This window comes from Emydura macquarii, unplaced genomic scaffold (assembly GCF_026122565.2).
Source record: "Emydura macquarii macquarii isolate MOO-44397 ecotype Brisbane River unplaced genomic scaffold, CSIRO-AGI_Emac_v2 contig_2994, whole genome shotgun sequence".
NCBI lineage: Eukaryota > Metazoa > Chordata > Testudines > Chelidae > Emydura > Emydura macquarii.
In genome coordinates, this window is record NW_027133131.1 from 2,807,366 (window position 1) to 2,819,850 (window position 12,485).

At 58.6% G+C, this 12,485-nt stretch overlaps 1 long non-coding RNA gene across 1 annotated transcript; it reads right to left on the bottom strand.

Annotated features, from left to right (window-relative positions):
* Positions 1-663: 663 nt before the first annotated feature.
* On the bottom strand, positions 664-10,972 carry LOC137140953 (uncharacterized). The gene is made up of 2 exons (XR_010916514.1): positions 10,835-10,972; positions 664-1,177 (listed from the first exon to the last, which is right to left on the bottom strand). It is a non-coding gene; the product is annotated as an uncharacterized lncRNA (long non-coding RNA).
* Positions 10,973-12,485: the final 1,513 nt, after the last annotated feature.

Sequence of the window (12,485 nt, forward strand, 5' to 3'; positions counted from 1 at the left end):
CATGGTGCCAGCCAGTCCCTCAGTAACGACCACTAAAGGTTTGTTATAAAAGGGAAAAGACAAACAAGGTCAGATGTGTTATAGGATTAAAGCAACGGGACACAGACAGGTGATTGAAGAGTCCCTGTCTAGCAGGTTTTCAGTAGAATTGTGGTGTTTGCTGGCTCCTTTGGTCCCTCTGGTGCACGTCCCGTCCCGGTCCTTTGTTTCACAGCTTCTGTTGCAGATTTGAGTCGGCCCAGAGGTCGGAAGCGGGAATGAAAACTGAAGACAACAGGGAAGGGCTGGACGGAGCAGCAGCTGCCTTTTATGTCCCTCTGCCCTGCTGCGGCTTGTGGAAATGTACAGGCACATGATGGAGTCCAGGGTCACCTGGCCAAGTCCTGGTGACTCATCAGGTGTGGCCCCGGCTCCTCTCCCTGGGCCCACGTTACCTGTGAGTTCCCTTAATGGGCCATTATCGCTGCTGCAGCCATGCTGTCTGGGGTGCGGGCCAGAAACACACAGCACCAGTTGAAATGCAGAGGCACAAACCTCTCCCTAACGTCCAACACAAACATGACAGCAGTAGCATCCCGCTTGGCAAACTACAGCCTCTCTCGGGGCACCTGCCGTGGCCGCTCTCAGACGAAGGATTGTCATGTTGGTCCCCTTAAACCAGACAGCGTCACGCCCCCGGCACCGCAGGTCGGGCAAACCTCTGGTCTAGGTCCTGCCCCAGCGAGTGCAGGGGGCTGGACTGGACAACCCCTCGAGGTCCCTTTCAGCCCCCCATTTCTCTGATGCTCTAGCTAGACTTGCTCCCTGCCCTCCCCGCCTCTCCGGGTAGCCCCCTGCCTTTATTCAGCCCATGTGCATCCGCTTTGCAGCTCAGTCTGGGGTTTTTTTGGGGGGCCCAGAAGATCTGAACGCCGGCCTCCCGCAGGGTGACGAGCGACATCGAGCCGGCACGCACACAGCCTGGGAACAAGGCTCCAGAAAGGGCCCGAGCGTCAGAAGCCGCCTCCAGGATGGTGAATCTTCATCCAGCCAGACCGGCGCGTCTCATTTCAGATAGCTGGAGAAGAGCCCAGGGGTCCCATTGGCGACCATCTGGACCTGGGCTGAAACCATCCCAGCAGCAATCGCACAGCACGGACAGAGGCAGAGACAGTCCCCGGCCAGAAGAGCTTCCCGGCTGCAGAAGCAAGGAGTGGGAGGGGAAATTGAGGCACAGTGGGGGAGTCACCGGCCCAAGGTCACCTGGAATAGAACCGGGCCTCCAAAGCTGACTGAGCGCTCTGCCCACTGGGCCACGCTACCTTAGACGGCCCAGGTGCATCGCTCTGGGGCCGCTCTGGGAGTCGGGGGACGTCTGCCCGAAATGCGTACAGCCTTCCTGCGGGCTCGTGAAGAGCTGCCGTACGCCCGCCCACCCGGGGCAGCTGTGTCTCAGCGCTGGCTGAAGGATCCCTGTATACACAGCTGCTGCGCCCCACCCCAGAGGTGGCTGCATCTCAGTGGTGCTGCGGGCATGTCATTTGTAAAGCCCCGTCAGCTCCAGCTATGAGCAGCATTATAACCTGCCCCGTCCCAGGCTGGCCACCCCATTCCTGCCCCAGCTTTGATCTCTAGGGGAGGCCAGGGGGCTGTGAGATCATGGGAAGGTTTCACTCTCCACCCACTGCACCGCTTGTCTCTTGCTGTCTCCTGATTCCTACAAAGCTTTGGACATCCACACACACTCCTCCCCCCACGAGGAAACATGTCTCATTCCCCCAGCCCGACACCGCGGGGGAAACTTTACCCAGACACACACATAAGACACCCCATCCCCACCGCTGAGCAATCAGCTGTGCATCGACAGCAAGAAGTCACCTGGCTGTTACTTTATCACAGGAGTCCACTGAGACCCTGTTGTGCCAGGAAGGGGTTATATTAGCCCCATTTCACAGATGGGGAAAACTGAGGCCCAGAGAAACTAAGGGGCAGGTTTTCAAAGAAGCCCTGCGACAGGCTGAGTCTCCTCCAGACCCAACCCCGTCCCTTGGTGCTGCACTATTTGACGCTGCTCTGCGCCTCAGTTTCCCCGTCTGGCTTCCAGACATGCCGTGAGGATAACCACCTCATCGATTGCGAGGTACTCCGATGCTACAGCCACGGGAGGGGGCCTCATGCAGACAGAAGGACCCATGCTAGCCCCTCGGCTGTAGTGACAAGCCCTTTTTCCCTTTCAAACCGCCGTTGAGAGAGAGATATAAATAAATCCAAACCGCCGAACTTGTCGAAAAAATAATTCCTCTGCTTGACAAAGTGCCCACGAGAACAGGGACTCTGGCTCGCCCTTCAACTGACCTTCATCTGCCTCAGCAATTAGGCATTTTCCAGAGGTGCTTATTGCTAAACAATGAACTCCTCATCAGCCCCGTGCCAGGCCCCCAGCTCTGACAGGAGAGCATTATTTTCCTCAGCAATTACAGCCATGCAAAGAAATCTCAGCCTTCTCCGCCTGTTAATTACTTATTTTGACAGTCTTTATATGTCACGAAACAAAAGGAGCGAGATGGGGGGGGATGAAAAAAAACCCTCTGGTGAACCCCCCTTGCAGGAAAAGTTTCTGAATTTCTTGGCCGCTCTGCCTGGATTTCATTCCTCCCTGGGCCGGCGCGGCCGAGCGCCTGTGCAGATCTGGCCCCGGGAAGGGGCGCGCCTTGCCAAAGACGCGGCACCCGGGGAATTGCATTTAGCGCCTCCTAGCTTTCAGCCGAGGAAGTGGCCACTTGTGCAGCCCCGCATTGGGGTCTTGCTGCAAGGGGGATCTGGGGGACGGGAGCCTCACTGCGAAATTAATCCCCTGCCCCACACACACACACACACTCACACGACTACTCTGTTCACTGCGGCTCAGCTGCCAAGAAGAATTTTTGGACCCATCCGACCTGAGGCGGATTTGAACCGGTGACGTCTAAGGGAGATTGCGGGCTATCATTTATTAGGTGGATTACAGTAGCACTGCTCCCCCCATGAGGGGAGAAGGGAGGTAGGCAGAGGGGAAGGAGAGCCTAGTGGTTAGCATGCTAACGTAGGAGTGTTGAGTTCAAATCCCCGCTCTGCCACAGACTGCTTGTTTGATCTTTGGCAAGTCACTTAACCCTTTCCCTACCTAACCCGGGAAGATAAATACACTAGAAATTATGAATCCCTCACACCCTAGATTAATGGGGGGGTGGGCGGCTGTATAATTACCTTAGATAGGTGCTCTACGGACGTTTAACGAGAGCCATAGGGGACAGAATGGCTCAGTCTAAATAGACAAAGGGTGGGAGGGGAAACTGAGGCACGGGGCAGGGCCATCACCCAGCAGCTCAGAGGCATCTGCTAAGTGCCATCCAGTGTCCTACCACCTAAGCCATATGACCTCCCCAACTGCTGATTAATGTTATCTGTGCATGCCACCCGTGGAACGAGTTGCTAGAGGCCATGGGAACAGAGCAGTCCATTATTAACATCATTAATTAACTATTTAGAAATGTATCTTTAATACCACTCCCTCTGAGGCGAGGTGGCAGATTTTGGGGCCCTGCAGGCCAGCTCCCCATCGCAAGAGGGCCGACGCGTCTGGATATTGTCTCACTGCAACTTGTTTCTTTACGCTGCACGCAGCAGTCCTGGAACAGAGGCGGTCACAAACAGCGCACAGCCAATCCTGTCGGTCCGGGGTCTCAGCCCAGCCCACCAGTGCCTAGATCCCGGGGAGCCGCTCCGGTTCACGTTAGAGAGATGAAGGCAACCGTTCCCTCGCCAGGAAATTGCATCCCACGAGCCAGCACAACAGCGTCTTTGCAAACCCGCACCCTGCTCCTGAGCCACGAAACAGCGCCACGAAGGGAGTGTGGGACACAGCACCTGGGCATTCCCGCCGCGACGTGCGGCCTGGGCATCTGTTCTGATGGAGCCGCGCTGGGTTTTCATTATGCCTGGCCCCGGGAGCTTCATTGGAGAATGATAGAAACGTCCCGGGGTGTCATTTTATCACTCAAAACTCTGTTGGCAGAGTCTCGTCCCCGGTCTGTGTCTCAGTTTCCCCTCCTACCCTGTGTCTAGACTGGGAGCTCTTTGGGGCAGGGACTCTCACTTTGTCCATGCAGCGCCGGGCGCGCCAGGACCCTGACTGGGGCTGAGGCCTCTAGTCGCAGCCAAAATAACAGTCCTTGGGGGGCAGGCTGAGAGTTGGGGGTGGGGGGGATAATGGTCTGAAAGGGGACCTGCCCTTAGTGCCAGGTGACAGTGGCTGTCTGTGCCTGGAGGAGCAGGGAAGACCTCAGGCTCCATGGTGCCAAACGGGTCAGGCCGGCGCCGGGTTAACTCTTTATGCTGCTACCAGTCGGGAATGATCTATACTGCTCAGGGCACGCGCCCACAGCGTCTGCACGAGCCGCCACAGGTTCCAAAGCTTCCCCGCTGCCTGGGCTTCATCCCCAAGTGAGGCTCAAATCCAGCCCCAGCCTTCTCCCCAGGGGTGGTTGTGCCCACTGTTCCTCCTTCAGCATGGCTCAGCCCACACCCTGGGTCCTCTGTGCCCAGGGAGCCCCTCTGACTTCCCTTGGAGCTGGGCTAAATAACGACCAACCTGTTCCCCGGCACACTCAGCCACATGACAAGTGCTGGGTATGCGTCTGATCTTCCACCAGCTCCCCGCCTGCCTTCACGCCCCCGCTCCCTACCCCCCAGGCTCAAGCCTGCTGAGATCACATGCCCAGGCAGCCCCTGGCATGCAGAACCGGTGCTTCGCCAGGGGTCACGCCAGGTCCCCATTAAGGAGAAGCAAAGCCCAGCAGGTGCTGCCGTCACCTCCCTCCCCCCCAGTCCCTGTCTCCGGTCTGCCGATCCTCCCCTTCCCAGCCCCCTCCCTCCCTGCCAGCGTCTAATGCGGGGACTAGCGGCTGCAAAATCAATTCCCATTGCAGCCAGGACACGAAGGGAACGCGGCCAATCAGGGCTGCGGCTCCGTAACCAGATCGTGTCATTTTTCTTACTGAACTTCATAATAGGAAATCAATGGCGGAGCGCGTGCGCCCCGGGGGAGTCAGCCGCAAGCCAGGGCCCAGCCCCTCTCCTCCCCCGAGTGACCTGTGGGGTCAGCCAGGCCAGCCCCAAGGCCCAGATCTCCCCCCCCCTCCATTATTCCTGCCCCAGCCATGCCCTCCCTTGCCCCATGGCTCCAGGAAATGAGAACACCCCTAAAATCCTTCCTAAAAACCTGCATTTCGCGCTGGCGGGCTGCACGGAGCAGTGTGGTGCTGCCTGCTGTCACGGTGCTTTGCACCGCGTGGTACAGGGCAGTTTTTGTGATTCCCCTTGTGCCGAATTGTACAACGACCTGTTGAGTTGTGTTGCACGGGGTTGCGTGGCGGTTAATTGTGCGATTGCACGTTGCTTTGGAGGGTATTATAAAGCGTCGTGCTGCTTTGCGTTGTGTTTCGAGGCGGTGTGGTCCATCACATCGTATGGATTTGTGTTGCAGTGGAGCACATAATCCTGCACGCTATCACACTGCGGTGTCCCGGGTTGTGTGCTATTGTGTTATAATATGATGGGTGCATTGCGTCATTATGTTGCACTGTAGTGAACTGCGTTACAGTGTGTTGTGTTACCTTATATTGCATCCTTTGATCTCGTTGTGTTGTGTTGCGTTGCATAGACTTGGGTGCCAGCAACTTGTCTTATGCCATATTGCCTAACTGGGTGTTGGATCGCATGACGCTGCGTTAGGTCACATTGCGTTCTGTTCCACAGCAGGGCATTTTTGTGCGACATTGTGCTGCGACCCACGCCGTTGCACAGCTCTGTGCCGTGTTACACTAAGCGACTGTGCGTGACATCACAGGGGGTGCGGGCGGCGAGCTGCGCTGCCTGGCGCGGCACGCTTCCCCCTCGCATTGCCCTGTGCAGCGTCGCATCGCACGGCGGCGCGGCGCGTCACACCGGGCTGCGTTGCATCGCGTGCCCGCCGTGGCGGGCTAAGCGCCACTGGGTGCCTGTGTGTTACATTGCGTTTTCGTGCTGTGCTGTGCCACACACCAGCGGGTTGTGTTGCTTGCGCGCTGCCCCGGTGGTGTGAAAAAGAGTCAGGGGCAGGATGAAAAGAACCCAGCCAAGGTCTTTTTTAAGTGTCGTGTGTTTTACGCTCTCTTGGTGAAGCCGGTCCTGTTCCTTCCTCTTCTTTAAACTGTCTGGCAATAATTATGGGCCAATTAGCCTGTTAAATGCAGATTCCTTTTCAAAGTGTCTTTTTATCACCACCTGGTGCTGTCCTGTCTTGAGCTGAGAATTCATGCCAATTAATCGGTATCTTAAAGGCTCAGCAGTCAGAGCTGGGGTGGGGTTTGGTTTTTTTTTAGTGCATTTAAAGCGAGCCTGGTGTTTGTGGATTTCCTGGCAGCCCTCGGTCCTTCGCAATCCCGCTCCGCGCAGCAGCGAGCAGCCGCTATTCCGCCACCACTGGAGCGGATGGATTTTGCTCGGGGAAACTTGAAAGGAACACGGCTACTGGGCGTTCCCGTCACATCTCTGCGCCAGCCACGTGTTGTAAGTGGGGGGGGGCTCTGGTTTGCCGTCACGCCCTGGAGTCTGTGCAAATAGCCCCCTGGGGATCCTCCACTGGTTGGTGTGGAGCTGGGGTACAGACTCTGCACCCCACTTCTTGCTCCTAGACTAGGGGATGGATCAGGGCAGGGCAGGGCCATATCACGCTGCCCTGGGTGGATATTCTGCTTCTAGAGAATATGCTAGAGCAGCCTGAGGGTTGCTCTAACTTGTGCCCGTGGCTGGGTCCGGCTGAGACTAAGCCATGACTTAGGCACCAGCTTTTCTGTTCGCACTAGAGCAGATTGTTAAGACATCCAGTCCTGATTTCCAAGTTGCCGGGGACGGCAGACGCGCAGTCCTAGAGAAGCTGGTCCAAGGGGCGGCTCCTCTCAGCGTTAAGATTCTGCGCTTTATTTCCAGTCTGGATTTCCCTAGCTTCAGCTTGCAGCCCTCAGATCTCGTTATCCCTTCGTCTGCTACGCTGAAGAGCCCATTATGAATCTTTGTTCCCCCTCAGGTACTGAGAGGCTGTGAGCACCTCACCCTTAACCTCCCCTTTGATAAGCTAAACCAATCGCCTGTGGGCGTCAGTCCCTCGGAGGCAGGTTTTCCAAGGTTTTAATCACTATCGGCCCTCTTCTCTGAACCCTTTCTAACGTATCAGCCTCCTGCCTGAGCCGGGGCCACCACAGCTGGCCACCGCATTCCCGCCACGGTTGCGCCGGTGACAAATGCAGAGAGAACACAGCCTCCGTATGGTCGCCAAGTCAGCCGAGACCCTCCCCGGCCAGCGGGGCTCGCATTGTCCTGGATGGATTCCACAGCAGGGCACGGTTTATTAAAAACCCACTGACCCCAGTACGGGCACTGTGGCAAGCGCCCCTCCAGAGGTGGTTACTGCTTTAAAAGGGAAAGAGTCCTTCCCCTTTCGGCAGCCTGGCACATGCGTGAGGCAGGGAGCGGGCGTTCAGACAGCCAGGAATAAACCGTGAAATGCATCGGAAAACAGTTCTGTTTTTACATTTATTTTAATTAATCTCCGCTCCAAAACGCAGGCCAGAGAAGGGATACTTCGCCGCTTCCCTCCTTAACAATAAACAAAACACCAGATGTCTTAGCGGCGCTAATGAGTCCTACCTGCCTTATCTGACAGCGACAGGTGGGGAAACTGAGGCAGGGAAAGAGGCAAGGACTTAGCCAAAGCAAATCAGCGTGGGAAGGGGACCCAGGAGTCCAGGCGCCTTTTCCCTCCAACAACAGACGCCAGAAGGTTCTCCGCAAGTTTACAATGCGACCATCCAGCCATCTTTTTATCATCCCTCGAGTGTACAGCGCCTAGCGCTGCAGGCCTTGCCGGGGGTCAGAGGGGGAGGTCCTCCGCTCCCCATCTAGTCCGGTATCCCTGGGATATTAATCATCGGCCCCCCCACCTCCTCCTTGTTTTGCAAAGACCTCCAGCTGCTTGCGACATCTGAGTGGGGAGGGGCTGCCCCCCCGTCACACACACACACAACCCAGCGTCTTGCAGCTGTTCCCAAAATGCCACCAGCTCCAGCTGCAGAAGTTCAGGACTCAGCGTGCCCAGGCAAAGCGCCAATTAGCTGGAACAGCACTTCCCCGCTGGGCTGACACCAAAAACCCACATAATTACCGGCAGCTCCACGAGCCAGGTACCGGCGCGCGGGCTTAATTGAGTGTTTACGGGCTGCGCGCAGACAAGGGGAAAATAAAAAAAAAAGCCGAAGCCACCCCCGGGCCCCTGGCCGCACAAAGCGCCGCGTGCCTCAGCCGCCTAATTGCACATTTGACATTTAGGGAACGGGTGGGCGGGACAGGGGAACCTGCAGGACCCGTCCACACAGGGCTGGATCAGGCCCCCGGGGGGGGGGGGAGGAGACAGGTGGGGGGAGCCCTGGTTTGTTGTTTTCAGGGCATTTACAGGAGGGGTTTGGGGACCCGGTTCAGTGCGAGGGGGGCGCAGGGGTTGTTGGAGACTGGTGGGGCCCCCTCTGGCTGCGCTGGATCCCCCAGTCCTGTGTCCCGCGCCCGCGGGGGTCAGACCCCGTCCATCCAGCCCGGCATCCCGCCTGCAACAAGAGCTTCCCCCCCCCCGTGCTTGGGGCACATGGCCCAGCCCCCCCGGTACCCCTCCAGGGCAAGAGACGGCCTCGCCTCTTGGGTGACGATCAGCCAAGGAGCCCCGAGCGCCAGGGGTGGGGGGAGAAAGGAGGCAACCTGGTGGGATCTTCCCCCTGCCGGTGGGGGCCTGAGAGGTCAGACCTGGCATCTCCCTGCCCCATTCCCCCCTCTCTGGGGGTCGCGGAGACCGACATCTTACAGCTACTCCCCACAAGTCCCCCCCATCCATCCTTCTGTCCCCTCCTGCCCCGGCCTGCAGTAGCAGTCACAGGCACGTTCCCCCCCCCCCCCCCCAAGTTTTTCCCCCAGCTCCTCTCTGGATGGACTTGCTAAGGCCACCTCCCAGCTGTCTCTCACAGGTCCGGCTGAGGGGGGAGGTGGGGGGGGGGACCTGTCACTTAGCCATCCACCTCACTCCCCCTAGCCACCCGAGACAGGCTGGGTGGACGGGGAGGCCAGGACGGGGGGGGGGGGGGGGGTATGGGTTGGATGAAAGGACTATAAAATGGATAGTGAACTGGCTAGAGCATAGGGCTCAACGAGTAGTGATCAATGGCTCCATGTCTAGCTGGCAACCGGTCACAAGCGGAGTTCCCCAGGGGTCGGTCCTGGGGCCGGTTTTGTTCAACATCTTTATTAATGATCTGGAGGATGGGGTAGATTGCACCCTCAGCAAGTTTGCGGACGACACTAAGCTGGGGGGAGTGGTAGATACCCTGCAAGGTAGGGATAGGATACAGAGTGACCTAAACAAACTGGAGGATTGGGCCAAAAGAAATCTAATGAGGTTCAACAAAGATAAGTGCAGAGTCCTCCACTTAGGAAGGAAGAATCCCATGCACAGCTATAGACTGGGGACCGACGAACTGGGCAGCAGCTCTGCAGAAAGGGACCTGGGGGTAACGGTGGATAAAAAGCTGGATATGAGTCAGCAGTGTGCCCTGGTTGTCAAGAAGGCCAATGGCATATTGGGCTGCATTAGGAGGGGCACTGCTAGCAGGTCACGGGAAGTGATTATTCCCCTCTATTCGGCATTGGTGAGGCCGCATTTAGAATATTGTGTCCAGTTTTGGGCCCCCCAATACAAAAAGGATGTGGACAAGTTGGAGAGAGTCCAGCGGAGGGCAACCAAAATGATTAGGGGGCTGGAGCACAGGACTTATGAGGAGAGGCTGAGGGAACTGGGCTTGTTTAGTCTGCAAAAGAGAAGAGTGAGGGGGGATTTGATAGCGGCCTTTAACTACCTGAAAGGGGGTTCCAGGGAGGATGGGGCTAGGCTGTTCTCGGTGGTGGCAGATGACAGAACAAGGAGCAACGGTCTCAAGTTGCAGGGGGGGAGGTCTAGGTTGGACATTAGGAAAAAGTTTTTTACTAGGAGGGTGGTGAAGCACTGGAATGGGTTACCTAGGGAGGTGGTGGAATCTCCATCCTTAGAGGTTTTTAAGCTGCGGCTTGACAAAGCCCTGGTTGGGATGATATAGCAGAGGTTAGTCCTGCTTTGAGCAGGGGGTTGGACTAGATGACCTCCTGAGGTCCCTTCCAACTCTAATATTCTATGATTCTATGATTCTATGAATGGGCGGGGGGGCGAAGGGGGGCCCAACGCCCAGGCTCCTGCCCTACTGGCGTGAGGCACAAGTCCCAGCTTCAAGGCCCAGCTCTCTTGGGCCAGACACATGGCCTGCCTCATGCCTCAGTTTCCCCACCCGCCTCCTCATCATGCCCCCAGCACAGGCATCGGGGAGATCTGTTTTCTGCCCCCTTTCCAGGCGTGGGGCATCAGGGCCGGGGGGTGAACAAGGAGGGACCAAAGGAAGGGGCCTGCCTGCCCAGAGATCAAGGAGCCCAGGGTGCCCAGTTGGGGAGAAGCAGCCCCCAAGCTAGCGGGGGGGTGAGGGGCAGAGGGCCTTGGCAGAGTCAGTGCAAGGGGACAGGACCCGGGGAGGGGGGGAGCTGTCTAGGGTGGGGAAAGGGGCCGGGTGAGATAGCGGGGGGCTGCGGGTCAGGAGTGAGGGGCACCGGGTGGCTCCTGGCGCCGGGAGCCCCCACCTGCCACGGCAGCCAGCCAGGGCCTGGGTGAAAGCAGCTCTCAGGGGCCTCTCCTCCCCCCGCCGGGACAGGGGCTTACCTGGTCTGGCTTCAGGCCCAGCTGCTGCCTCAGTTTCCCTCTAGTGGCTCAGCAGTGCCCAGCACAGGCAGGTCCCAGGAGCCCGGAGGTGGGGCCTGGCCCTTCCCTGGGGCTCGGCTTTGAGGTCACATGACCCTGGGGCAGCCCCTCCCTGCACGCAGGGTGGGGGGGGGGAGGTGGTGACACCTGGCACAGGTGCAGCTGAGCACCCCTCCCCTTAAAGGGCCAGCTCGCCCTAGGCCAGGACAGCCCCCTCGGGGTCTCAGCTCCACACAACAACACACACAGCTCCACACAACAACACACACATACTGGGCTACACAACACAACAACAACACACACACACACACACACACACACACACACACAGGGCTACTCAACACACACAGAGCTACACAACACAACACACACGGCTACACAACGGCATAGCACATGCAGCTACACAACACTGCCCTCAGGGCCTCAGCACCCACACGGCTGCACGCACCCCTTCAAGACCGTGAACAGCACCCACGCCTTCCTGCAGAGCCCTCTCACTACCCACCTCCCCCCCCACATATAGACACCCCAAAACAGGTCCTTGCACCCCCAAACTCACCTGCACCTCCCCACCCCCTACACACACCGGCTCGCTGGGCTGACACTTCACACCCCCGACTCCCACTCCGCAGGCAGATGGGTCAGAACCAGCGAGGCGGGGGGCTCTGGGCTAGACAACCACCCGGGGCCCCTCTGCTCTTGGACTCTAGGAGATCCCTGGAGGCCTTCAGGCTCAACCGGCAAGGGGGTCATTTTGACACCATCCCGCCCCCTTCATAAGTGGGGAAACTGAGGCACAGGGCGGCGGCGTGACTGGCCAGCCAGTAGACAGGGCTGGGGCTAGAACCCAGGTGTCCTAGCCGAGCCCCGTGTCTGCCAGCCCACTCCTCGTTCGCTGTCTTCGTGCCCGACTGGAATGGCTAATTGCCAGCGAGCCGGGCCGGCCTCGTTTGCATTTCCCCATGCAGATCAGCGCTAATTAGGATGGATTTAGTTCACATCACAGGGGCTGTGGGGACGCTCGCAGGCCGCGCTCGCTCCTGGAGGGGCTGGTTTAAATCCTGCGATAAGGAGGCAGGGGGAAGAGGGTCCCCCGGGCCGCCCCTGTGATCGGCCGAGGGGGAGGGAAAACGGAACGGGACCTACGGGCATGGGGGGGGGGCTGCTGAGCGGGGCCTGCACAAGATTCAGCCACCCCCAGCTCTGCCCGTGCCCCCACTCCCGACCCGCAGCCCCCTGCTGTCCCACCCCGTGCCCCCCGCTCTGCCAGGGTCGTGCGTGTGGGGACACTACAAATCCAGTCTCTTCTCGAGCCGATTTCGCCTGCTGCCCGGGTGCGTTTTCACCCCGGGGGCCGGCTCCTGCCCGTGACAAACCGCTAATTAATACGTGATCGTCGCGCCCGGCAGCGGATGATGAACGAAGCCGGGGAGGACGAAAGCAAATGTGCAGCGGGCGCCCCCGGGGGAGTCGGCGGGGCGCTGGGGCTGGCTCGGAGGGTGAAGAGAGGCAGCTGTGAGGCCCTGCCCGCGTGCGGGCTCCCGGCGGGTTCTCCTCTCACAGGCGGGCTTCCAAGCGCAGATCGGGGTCTAATTTCTGGGCCGGGATCGTG